Raw genomic sequence first — 10,090 nt, 5'->3', positions numbered from 1 at the left:
CACACACACACACACACACACACACACACACACACACACACAGGGACAAGATCTCTGCTGTAAAGGTTGAATCAAAGAAGAGGGTGCAGAGTGAAACAAAAATATTATGCTGCTGTTTAAGATGCCAGGCCTTTCTTCTGCCCAGCTCCCTGCAACTTTCGCCTCCCTCACCCCTTACTTCTCACCTGCACTTCTTTGCTTAGATGACCTTCTCCCTCTCTCTCGTCCTCCTCCTGCTCCCTCCCCTCTTTACCTCTGTCTGGTCTGCCGGGCTGTCACGGTGATATCCCAGGTGCTGTGGTTTTGATCTCCGCCTTCAATAATGAATGAAAGGATACAATTCGTCAATCACTTCAAAAACCATGTAGCCCACATTGCCCAAGGTCAGGACAGTGGCAGCTGTCAGACAGGATGATGGCTAGCATAGGCAGGTGAGCGGAGGATGTTTGGCCACATGCATCACACGTACACACCAAAGAGAACCAGAGGAACTAGAGGAGGAACAGATGAAAATGTATGAAAGAAGAGGGGCCTCCTCTGAAGACGAGAGAAAAGGATATTAAAACAGAACAATACGATTGGGAGAAGCAAGAATGGAAGAAGTTTCGTGTGATTTTCAGTGCTTTATTTTCTCTGAAGACCTGAAGTTACCTTTTTTAGGTTCTCTTTCCTATTCTGTGTGTGTGTGTGTGTGTTTGGAGGTGTGTGTGTATCAAAGTGTGATGTGTGGGGTGAGAGAGATGAAGCCTGGAGTCATGTTGTCAGACTATCACATGTCTGAATGCAGTCGCGTTTGTGAAAATCTCTCAATATCAATGTAGATTTGGGTCAAGTGTGTGCGTGAAGCCCGGTGGCGGTGATGGGAAGGTGATGCGGTGATCGTGTCGGACAGTTTCAGGAACAAACTGGTTTTACGTCCACTCGTGACTCCATTATATAGCACTTATACCATGGTGGTACAAGTGGTGCACACACCACTCCACGTCGTCTTCCTTTGGCAGTTGAGTCTGATTGATTGTTATTGTCTGTAAATAAGAGTTTGCTTTCCACCTGCAGAAAAACAAATGTTTTTAATGAGGGGGTGTAAAGTGCTGAGGAAACAGTAGGGGGAGAGTGAGGCCCGGGGATAAAAGAAAAATTGCAGAAACAAAGGAATAATTATCATCTGTGCTATTTTTTGTGTGATTCAAAAGGACTGAGGTGTTTTCACGGTTCCTTGTGTGCTCAACTTTCTTCAGAGAGAAAGAGGATGCTGCTGTCTCTGTGGGAGGTATTTATTTCACTCCCTCCCAACGCTCCCATTCACCTCCTTGCTCCTCCTGTCCGCCTGTCTGCTCATCAGAAAATAGGAGCTGACAGTTGTTTGTGTATGTGTGTGTTTTGGTGCGTGTGTGTCTTAGCAGATGTGCCCTGCAGCGTGGCCCACCTCTTAAATGTCACTGATCATAGTCTCTTCCACCTGATTACCCTAACCCCTCCAACCCCACCCCTTTCCCCCAACACACCACCGCTCCACCTCCCACTTCTATGCTGCATCTTTTCTGCCCCATTTATTACCCCCCCCCAGCCGCCCCCACATGGATCTGCATGACCCCATGCATGCGAGGTTGAGAGTGCGTACATCCACTCGTACTTCCAGTGGCGTAAGGTGCCTTTTCTTCTGTACCAAAGTAGCTGTTTGCACAGAACAGTCTCTTTCAATTACAGTGCACTGTGTTCAGAGCTGACATTTCAGCTGGTTGTCCTATAGAGACATATGCATACAAATGCATGGGCATATACTCACATGCTTACGCTGACATTATTAAATGCCACAAAAAGCAATAAACTGACATTTTGTAATCGACTGCTCAGGCGCAGTTTTGGTTAACACAACAGTCTTGATTATGAGAAACAGAGTTACACAATGGCCAATCACTAAATGGGCACAAATCAAACTCGCATATAACCAAAGCCGATGCAGTCTGCGCATTGCCTTCCCTTCACCAGCCACTGTACCAGCATCATTAGTGAAACCAGACAGAAAAATCTCAACTTTGAATCGTTCTCCTTGACATGCTTTTGTTGTAGAGGTTGTACCTCTCAGCACATCATGCTATTAGTGGCTTTGACACCGAGGAGCAAACACTCTCACAAGCAAAGTCAAGCGCGTCGACTTTGAACTCGAGACTCGACTGTTCCTCGACTCGTATGCCATTGCATGTGTATGTGTACGTGCACGTGTTGGCATCTGCATCGTGCCTGCTGGTCTGACATCTGCCAATCAGCACATCAGGATCAGTCAGTCATCTGCCAGCTCTTCACAGACAGCTATCAGTCAAAGCTTGTAGAAAAACATGATTGGAGCAGGCAAGAAAGGGGCTTGGGGGAGGGAGTCGTGATTGGCTGTCTTTTGCAGAAAGAGAGGTTAGGGAGAATGTTATGTCTTCAGTGAGAGATGCTTTGTTCTTGTAGGCAGTTTGACATTCAGTAGTCAATTAAAGCGGCTGCCAACTTGAAAAGTCACGAGTTAAACTCCTGATCAAAGTTCCTCACTCACATCCTGAATGCTCTGCTCCATCTTACAGCAGATGAAGCAGGGGAAACATTTTCCTCTCTTGTGCACGCTTCTCTGCTGTTTTATGTCCAGGAGTAGTACTTCTTGTCTGTGGGCGCTCAGCTCCCTGTGTACTCTCCATCTTATAGTTCAGCTAAAGCCTGCTGGGATCAGTGGGTGAGCTCCAGCCCCATGGATTAGCGTCAGAGCCACTTTGATTTCATCATCATCAAAGACAGCAGGTGTTTTCTGCTTAACTGTCATCTTCTTTGGTCACTACATTCCCTCGGTTAGTTTTCTCTTAAGATTGTGTGAATATGTCTGTAGCTGTCTGGGGCCGTCATGATTCTGGGTGTGATTTGGGCCTCCAAACTGATGGGACCACAGCCGGCCGCTGTTGACATTTAGGAGATAAAATCCTACAGTGTGTGGCGTTTAATGAGTCTAATCGTTTGCCTTTTGATCCAGCTGCTGCTCGTCGTTCTCATTAAAATGATTTTAAACGTGTTGGATTTTTACGTGTGGGATCAGTGCTGTCAACATCATTCACCAGGAGGAACGTGAAAATGATTTTAAAAAGTCCAGTAGGCCACGAGGGAGAATTATATTATAACCCAGTTCATCAGCTTTCGGGTCAGAGCCGCAGCTCACCTGATATTCACCTCACTCTTGTGAGGTTCACTCACCTCGAGCGCTCTGTAGAATTTACTGTTGGTTTTGCCTTATTCCACCATTTTAGCTCGTTCTCACATTGTCTGGATGTTTCAGTTTTGATGGACCATTTAAAAATCGGGGCTCCTATGGGAGTTTGCTTAATGATGTAACTCTAATCATACGCTGGCTGTTATCCAGTGTGTTGATCCCTGTTTTCGCTCATTAGCGCAATATGCGCTCCTCGCTGACTGTCAGTGAGAGGCTGTCTAGTCTTCCTGAGTTGCACTAATGCTAATGTCTTTAAGCTTTGTGAGGTACGGGCTCATCAGTGACAAACCTTAAGTTTTGTAGTTTCAAAATTCGGTTACACACGTGTGTTTTCACCCGAGTCGCTTGACGGGAGGGATCATATCTCATTTCTCAGCCCTTTCACGTTATGTTGTTCAATTAATTAGCCCCTTTTTTCGACCTTTTTCCGACTCGTAGCAACATGCCAAAAACTCAACTCATAATTCTTCCTCTCGCCTCACACACTGTCAGTCCAATTAAGTGCTTTTAAATGCCTGTTGAAACAAGCGCAGGCAGACTTATTAGATTAAAAAGGAATAGAACTCATTCGCACCCCGTAATCAAATAGACTGCTGTTGCCGTGAAGGGGAAAAAATGCTTACCCATGCAGCTTGTACCTACATATGCATACAAAAATTACTCTTAAAAAAAGAGACTGATTTAGTTATTTCTTCCCCTCATGCGTCAAAAAGGCATGGCAAAGGGTGGGTCTGTGTGTGTGTGTGTGTGTGTGTGTGTGTGTGTGTGTGTGTGTGTGTGTGTGTGTGTGAGAGAGAGAGAGAGAGAGAGAGAGAGAGAGAGAGAGAGCAATATAGCCTACCAGTAAATCAGTATTCATAGACTATAGTCAGCTCTGCCGGCCCTGTCTCACAGTAGGGGTTCAGCTCTATGAAGATAAAGTGATTTTTCTGGAGTGAGCGAACCCTAATTCTGACCTGACACACTCACACACACATGCACACCAGCACTGTAAATGCACTCACACACTCATATGCAATAATTAAGCAGGCAGAAATGAAATCCTCAGCTTTGTTTCATCCCAGCGTTCTCATTTTCTCGTGCCGAAGCTGCGATGTACACTAGCGCCACAGGGTTTCCTTGCATCTGAATGCACAATGGCATCGTGAAGAGCTTTTCTGACCACCTGTCAAACTTTCCACACGAAGAAACCAACATTTTTAGCCGTTCTCTTACTGTTTTGCAGAATCTTGACCCCACGTAGAGAGGATTTCACGTCTAACCACAGCTGTTGCAGTAAAATTCAGGGTTATTTAACACTGTGTAATAATAATCTTTTTTTTTTCTTGCCCGTTTCTAAAGGACAAGCCATTTAAGGGCTAATTTCCACCGCACATTTGCTCCGTGCTATAAAAATTCAGAGGTGAAGAGGAGAGTAGAGAGAGCAGGATCATGGTGGACCATCAGCCCCGAAGCCACAACCCTGGTCTTCTCCTCCTCCTGTCCTTTCATCCTCCTCTCCTCTCTCTCTTCTTTATCGCAGCGCTCATCTTCCCAGCAAATTGAATTCCTCCCTAGAATCTGCCTAAGCAGCTTCATAAGACCAGCCTGAGAGTGGATGTGTGCGCGGGATGCGTCAGGAAGAAAAAAAAAAGTGTGCATGTGTGCTTCTTGGCTCTCCTGTCACATTTGAAGGCCAACCTCTCTGTTAGGCAACGATCCTCCTGAAGAGAAAGAAAGAGGAGACCTTGAGCTGCCGCACTCTTTGACAGAGATGGACCAGGGGGCAACAAGTGAAAGAGGGAGGAACAAAGGGAGGATGATAGGTGGCTGGATAGTGCAGCTTCTGAGAAAGACAGACAGGTCAGAAATGGGGAAGACTGCGGGGGGAGAGAGAGGCTGACATGTTGAGATTGAGTGACAGAGAGACAGACAGTGTGGGGGAGAGAGAGAGACAGACAACGCCAGTGATTGAAACATGCTGTTAGCTGACCTTGCTCATCTCAGAAGGGTGTTCGGAGTGTTCTCTACAGAGTGTTCGCTGTCTATCTGTAGTTTCTCATGGGCTGCCTTTAAAGGAAAAGAAAGGGCTTAAGGAGTGACAAGGAGGGGAGTGCCTCAGGCTGGGCTTTGGAGTGGACGCAACGCGTGATGTATGAACGAAGTGGTGGATGAGTGTAATGGTGCAAAACATCCACACTGGCATACGAAGCAGCCATTGTAGCTGAGGGTTGTGTCAAGCTTTTAAGGCTGCTCTCTCACTTAACACGAACACAGTTTTTATGGGGACATTAGTTGACATTATGCATTAGTTATGCCCCCTCCCTGACCTTACCTGGCACTATAGACTCTAGAAAGTGCATTAAACCCACCCTCTTTCTTTTGACAGCAAGGGGTGCCTCCTCTCTAAAAACAAGCTTGGTTGGAGTATATAGGAATACGGTGATCAACTCTCTTGATTTGACAGTTTTCTGATTAAATTTACACTGATCAGACATAAGATTCTGACCACCTGAATAATATCTTTTTGGTCCTCTTTTTACTGTAAAAACAGCCTTGACCCCTGAAGGTGTGCTGCGGTATCTGCAACAAGATGTTAGCAACAGATAGTTTGAGTCTTGTAAGATGTGATTTGGGTCCTCTATGGATTGGACTTCTTTGTACATCCCACAGATACTCGACTGGATTAAGATCTTAAGACCTCAGACTTGTTGTTGTGGTCCTCAAACCATTCCTGAACCTTTGTTTTTGTAGCAGGGCTCGGGCCACATCGATCAGGCAATAGTTTCCATGAAAATGTGTCCGTTGTCTGGAACAATGTTTAGTGTCAAAGTAGCATCCACATGTATAGCAGGACACAAGGTTTCCCAACAGAACATTGTCCAAAGCATCACACTGCCTCTGCTAGGGCTGCTCAATTAATCGAATTTTAATCACGATTACGATCTGGGCTTTCAACGATCATTAAAAATGACTGAGCCGATTATTAGCCCCTCCCTCGTGCTTTACTCTCGCGCTGCTCCGTGTGGCAAATGGAGCGCACCTCTCTGCATTTCGAACACGCATCACAACAATTAAGAGGACCCAAGGGAAGCTCGGAAAGCTCGGAAAGCTAAGCAGAAGTTCGTTGGAGAGGAGAGTGACTGCCGTTGGTTGAAAAAAGAGGTAAAAAAAACTTCAGTGGTGTGGAAACATTATGGGTTCGCTGAGTCAGACGTGGATCAAGTAGACATAGTGTGTAAACTTTGCTACAGTGTGGTAGCTGCACCACAGAGCAACACTGCAAAGTTCACTAAACATAGATGTTTACATTTTTCATTTATTTTTTATATTGCAAACATTTGCACTGTTATCAGTATTTGCACACTATTTTATATTATTTTTTTAAAGTCATTATTCAATACATTATTATTGTTAACCCTTTAAATCCCTGTAGAACCGGAACCGCGTAAGCTAGCGCAATAATTTGTTTTCCATATGAAACCAGAGGAGTTGTACTTACATCTTATGCCATCAGCTTGTCCTCGGTCACGGTTTCCTTCCACATAAAGCTTTGCAAAAACTGCATAAAAAGCGCTTGCAGCAACAAAAACATAATACTCCAGAAACTCGCTTTGCCGATCCGATCAGCTGTTCTTAACACTTCCCACATTGAAACAGACTTCAGCGCGAACTATCGCATGTCCGCCATTTCCTGTCCGAAACCGGAAGTGACGTCATTTTGGCGGTAAATGTATTTTTTTACTTGTAGGCCTTAAAAGCCTATACTGGTGTTTTTATAAGTCATGTTTGACTCTATACTTTTCTGAATAGTTGCTGGGATGCTTACAACTCGAATTGCACTGCTGGAAATAGTTTATTTTGATGCACCTGCTGTTTTCTTTGCAAATTTGCATCATAGGATTGTTTTTTGTTTTTCCTGCAGTATATAAAAATTGCTGTATCTCCAAAATAAAACTATGAAGACACTCAAAATAAATTTCCTGTGGTGGGAAACTATTTTTTGCAACTTTTTTGTATTTAAAGTTTTGAGGGATAAGCCTCTTAAATTTCCCCAAGTAGAAATATGTGTAAAAAAACCAAAATCAATTTTCAATTTTTTTGTAGTTTATTGCACTTTTTTGCAATTAATGTAATTACTATGGACTTAATGCATACATATTATTAAAATATGGGCTATAACAGTTGTATTGATGTATAGCAACTTGAAATGCTCCCAAAAATGGCACTACAGCATGTAAAAAAAAATATTAAGCTCTGGCGGACTTGGTTCTACGGTAGGTCTTAAAGGGTTAAATAAATATCGTCAAATAATCGAGATCTCAATTTCAGTGAAAATAATCGTGATTATCATTTTTGCCATAATCGAGCAGCTCTAGCCTCTGCTACCTTGAATCCTTCCGATAGTGGATCCTGGTGCCATGTGTTCCTCAGGTGAGTAATGCACACGCCCCTTTTACATCTTTTATGTAATGTAAAAGGAAACATGATTCATTAGACCAGGCCACCTTTAAATTCTTTGTGGTCCAGTTCTGATCCTCCTGTGCCCACTGTTGGTGCTTTTGACAGTGGACGTGGTCGCCTACCTGGTCAGCAGTTATGCAACAAACTCTGATGCACTTTTCAAGGACACTTATGACAAGGCTACTTGTCAACTGTCATACTCGCTCAAATTATCGTGATGGTAATTTGACAAATTATTGTCCCTCTCTAAACCAAAAAGACAGAGAAGGCATGGTCTGCTTTGACAAGTTACTGGCCAGTGTACATGCAGTGCCCCTCGAGTTCTCATTCATATTTACTCATCATGCGTGGTTCCATGAAGCAGAGGTTAATATCATGGTAGCTACACACATTTTTCATATATAGTACTGGACTATATATTCGAAACAGACTTTTTTGACGAGGGGTTGAGTGTGTGTGTGTTTGTGTGTGTTTTTAGGTAACTATGCACAAAGCATGATTTGTCTGCCCTTGTTTATGCTGTATGTCTGTGTTCCCTTACTTAACAGAAGCTCTGTTCTGTTCGTTCTGTTCATGTGTTATCCAAAAATGTATATTATGATTGACAAATGAAACCCTCCTTTAACAAAAATCTGATATAATGATACAATTCAGGTGATTTTCCCTTGGAAGGAGGCCAAAGCCCAATTTTATTTATGTAGCATTTGTATCCGGGTAAAACAACGATGCCTATGTCTGCCTAAAGTAAATGACAACCACAACATTAAACATAGCTGGAACACTGTGTTTAAAATGTCAATAGAAACATTTTTAGGTCGTTGGTTTTTTTTGTTCTTTTGTTTTTTTCAAACAGCCCTTTTAAAGGGATGTGAGGACTGGCCAAAATGTCCTCACCTTCCCAAAAAGTTCTCACTCCCAAGGTAGCAGTAGAAGCAAACTTATATTCTTTCTCTGTCTTCCTCTCCCTCTCTGTCTCTCCCTCACTCTCTGAGGCATGCAGCTGTGAATTATAGTGCTGGTCAGCAGTATGACATTGGAGTCTGCATTGCCAGCCATCGTCTGTAGAAACAGAATATTCCAAATAAATCCTTATGCCCACATGCGCTCGCACTCTCTCTCTCTCTTTACCATTCGTGACACACACACACACACACACACACACAAACACACACACACACACACACACACACACACAGACTCCCATATAAATCTGTCCTAGCAGGAACACTTCCCTTTTGTGCACAGAGCAGGCAGCTATCAATCTAAAAGAGAGAGGGAGAGGATGAAACAGTGGAAAGTGGAAGAGAAGAGGAGGGGGAAAAGTGGCCCTGAGACATCCAGAGGGAATAAGGAATAAGGGAGGAAATGCAGACAGTGGAGATGAAGTGAGAGGGGTGGAAGTGATACAGAACTGAGGAAGCTGAAACGACAGGGAGGACAGAAGATCTAGTGGACGGCAGGAGGGGAAAGGGGGAGCGTTAAGAGTTATGAACCTGTCCATATTTACTGTCGCTAGAAGATAGGCTTCCACTCAAACGGATGCGTGTGTATGCATGTGTGAATCTCCTGTTCAGTCCAAACCCAGATGCTAATTTTTGTTGAGTGGATCCAGGCCTCGGCACATGCAGTCCAGCAGCAAGTGGCTTTGGACAGCCTATTTAGCCTTGATGCCCCTATGCTGTGTGACAGTGAGCCAGGTCCTCACACCTGAGTAGAAAGTTAAAGAGTGGATGGCATTGCTTGGACAGCAGCTGAGCCATTCAGCAGCTGCATCTTGCAGGCCAGGCCAAGTGATTTCAACAGGCTTATCATAAGATTCAGCTTGGGCACTGTGAGTGTCTGTACAATGCGCTATTGTACAATATCTGTGCTTGGAAACTTGGCTGTTCAGGAGCACAATACATGTGGTGAAAGGGAAAATGCTCTCTGTCGGGATGGAAAAAGCTAAATGTGGAGGTGAAGAACCCAGGATTACCATTACAGTGAAAGCATGTTTATACTGCAGGCATGCTCATTGGTCAAAAGACTCCTGACAGAATCAGACAAGCTTGAGTGAGCAATTTAATCATCACAACATCTGTACCTTTTAGTCTGATCAATTCCACATTACACTGCATCTGACGAACAGGATGCTCAATCTAATTTTTAGCATAAGGGTTAAAAGCGTCTGTGAAGCCTGACCTTTGTCTTTGTGCAGTCTATGCTGGAATTTGATATGCTTTAAGTAACAAACAGCAGATGTTGTTTGCATTCAGAAGAAGTAGTCAAGTTACGTGGTGCCTTTCCAGGGAGTAAATGTGATAGAATTGCTGCTTTTCTGGACCGTTGATGCACATCAATGCTGGGAAATAGGATGTGTTGGAGCACTCATGCATGCCGCCATGCGCTCAGTTCAGCCGTTTGAGCTTA

The 10,090-nt window shown here is 44.0% G+C and overlaps 1 protein-coding gene across 2 annotated transcripts in view; it reads left to right on the top strand.

Annotated features, from left to right (window-relative positions):
• The window catches only part of sdk1b (sidekick cell adhesion molecule 1b), a 277,817-nt gene that overhangs the window by 93,420 nt on the left and 174,307 nt on the right, over window positions 1–10,090 (top strand). The window lies entirely within an intron of this gene.

The sequence above is a fragment of the Haplochromis burtoni genome, unplaced genomic scaffold (assembly GCF_018398535.1).
Source record: "Haplochromis burtoni strain Fernald_Lab_line unplaced genomic scaffold, NCSU_Asbu1 Contig_122, whole genome shotgun sequence".
Taxonomy (NCBI): Eukaryota; Metazoa; Chordata; class Actinopteri; order Cichliformes; family Cichlidae; genus Haplochromis; species Haplochromis burtoni.
This window is presented reverse-complemented; position numbering and strand designations above follow the sequence as displayed.